Source organism: Poecilia mexicana, unplaced genomic scaffold (genome assembly GCF_051168715.1).
Source record: "Poecilia mexicana isolate PSO_F unplaced genomic scaffold, ASM5116871v1 scaffold_1, whole genome shotgun sequence".
NCBI lineage: Eukaryota > Metazoa > Chordata > Actinopteri > Cyprinodontiformes > Poeciliidae > Poecilia > Poecilia mexicana.
Window position 1 is genome coordinate 24,755,992 of NW_028263370.1, and position 2,770 is coordinate 24,758,761.

Here is a 2,770-nt window from a genome sequence, read left to right on the forward strand (position 1 = left end):
TTTTATTTTTTACATTGTCTCACAAAAGCTTTACACTCCCATGGAAAACTTTTGCTTCTCACAATAATATTTTTTTCTAGTCAGTTCATGTTGCACCTTGAAAAGTGAATGTCTTTCTGCCAGATACGGTTTTTGTAAGGCTTTTACACATTAAAATCGTATTTTTGAGTTTTATATAAAATATTCCACAAATGAAATACTGTGGAAAAACCAGGTAATACATGGGCTTTCCATACCAGTTCGAAGACAAAAATGTGACAGAAACTATCTATAAAAAGGAAAAAAAATGAATCCAAATGTATCCCCATCTGGCAGTTTTTCTTGTAGAGTATTTTTTATGTTGGTAATGTGATTAAAGAACCTGTTTTCATGTGAAGTTTGTTTAAGATTTTAAACAAACATGAATGTGGAGTTGGTTCAGTTTTCTGCAACAAATAGTTAAGAATGTATACAAAGATTTTCACTGAGCATCTTGAAAGGTATATGTCCGATTTTAAATGTACATTTGTTATCACTGTGACAGCATGCAACACGTGTCAAACTCAAGGTCCGCAGGCCATATCTGGCCCACCACAGCTATTTCTGTGGCCCTCTAGACTTCAAGCAGGCCAGCCTTCGGGAGGACTTGATGTGTGCTTACATATTATTTTATCTGTCAAATAAAATCAGTTTCATGTGTATAGAGCCAAGATACTTCAGTGTTAAATAGTTAATCTTTAGAACTACTCACTGAATGCAGACAAAGTTATAGTATTTTAGTTGTTAGTTACTTTTATTAATACATTCTCTTTCAACCGGCCCTTTGAGGATATTTATGATCTTCATGTGGCTCAAAATGGAAATGAGTTTGATGCCCCAGGTTTACAAAATACAGCAGGGTGTGTGGAAATTTACTATGAGCAAAATAAAAATCTATTGCAAAGGAATGAAATCCTTTTTTGAGAAAATGCAAAAGAAGAAGTTGGTCCTCTTGCTTTCTTTGTAGAAGAAGGGGCACCAGGCTTAGCGCTCCAGGTGAGTTGTTCTCGGTTCCACTTGTGTAGTTAACCCTTTAATTAAGAGCATCTGTCTGAAAATACGAGTGTAATGGATAGAGAACTATTTAAATTAAGTTATCTAAATTATTCAAATTTGTATATTTATTGTAAATTATTTAAAGGATGTTGCAGGTTGTTTAATGATGTTTGTCTGTTTTGATTACCACTGTTGGTGGTTTATGTTTTGTTTAATTGCATTTGCACTTTAAGTTTTTTTTTTTGTTTTTCTTTTTTTTGTACCTCGCGGGCTGCCGTAGCCAAATGAGGGCAGGCCCTATAAGAGCTGGGAAATCACTATCAATGAATAACTTCAACAAACTGTCGGATGTGCTTGGCACTGTTAACGTTTAGCGTTCCCCGGTGAAAGCAGCGAGGTACGTTTTATTTTGTTTGTGTTATAAGTTTGTTATATTCTAATATTTGTATCTGTTTAGTTTTCACGGTGACTATGGTGACTGAGATGGGTGTGGTGACTGTTTGATGATCCACATCAAAGAAAATAAACAAACCATGAAAATCACCCGTCGAGACTGCGCAAAATTAATTCACGTGCTGGGGAGCTGCTACAGTGAAAACTCGAGGCTTCCGTGTGTCGCCTTCCATTGACTGTGAGACGTTTGGATCGGACATCGGCCGAAGTTTGACGCCGCTTCGGAGTCAACGCCACCATGAGGAGCTGTCTTCGCGGTGGATCCAAGTTTGCATGAGAAACTGATGCCGACAGACGATGATCGCTGGCTCGGTGAGAGATTGACTGATCAAACAATACGGAAACGACTTGGAGATGAGGTCACCTGACTATTATTGGCGTTTATGAAATTACGCCGAATTAAAAGGTAAACGGGACCAAAAAAAAAAAAAAAAAAAAAAATTAAATGGAATGGTGTGTTCTGCAAGTATTTCGAATGTGGGTTTAATTTCACTGTAAGGTTTAGGTCATTGTAAAGAGTTAAGATGTCACTGCCAAGTGAAAAAGGACTTTCTGCTGAAGATTTGTGTACTGAAGTAAAGCCAAAAGGACAAGAGTTGGTTTCAGGTCCTCGAACAAGAAAGTTAACCGAAAAAGGAGAGCAGTACAGAGAGGCAGAATCTGCAAAACGGACAAAAGCATTTCTTAAATCTTATGTATCCTGGAAACAAATTGCCAGAGAAGCTAGGAAGAAATTAAAAGGTTTCTGCTCTCAGGAGACTCTGGATGAAATAAATCAGCAAGTTCAAAACAGCCTTGATAAAGTGAAGCAGAATTATGAGTTCCTTCAACGTAATTCTTTAAATACTCCAGATATTGTGCAGAAACTAGATGCCTGTACTATATTAACAAATGAGATTTATGATCTTGTATGTAAGCGTTTGGAAGGGAGTATTGTTGAAGAGAAATTTAATAAAGAGGTTGAAAAAGAAAGGGTGCGAGAAATCTTAAATAGAGATGAATATCAGTCTGTGTTTGGAGAAGCCTCTACTGAAAGTTCTTCATGTACATGTGGTTCATCAACTACCAGCTCTAAAGTTTCTCAAGAGCGGGTAATTGCAGAAGCTGATCTTGCGGCCAAAGAGGTTCAAGTTAGATCCATGTTGGAGATTGAAGCTCAGTATGCTAAAGTCAGTAAACTTGAATGTGAGTGGAAATGTCATGAGTCCCAGATTATGGCAGAAATGAAGCAGAAGGAGGCTGAAGTGCTGCAGCAACTTGATGAGGAGAAGAGCAAGTTAAAGGTAATGGAAACAGATATGGA

General features: G+C 37.4%; 1 long non-coding RNA gene across 1 annotated transcript; it reads left to right on the plus strand.

Annotated features, from left to right (window-relative positions):
- The first annotated feature begins 1,079 nt into the window (after window positions 1-1,079).
- On the plus strand, window positions 1,080-1,557 carry LOC148161241 (uncharacterized). Its single transcript, XR_015763678.1, has 2 exons — window positions 1,080-1,411; window positions 1,472-1,557. It is a non-coding gene; the product is annotated as an uncharacterized LOC148161241 (long non-coding RNA).
- The last annotated feature ends 1,213 nt before the right edge of the window (window positions 1,558-2,770 follow it).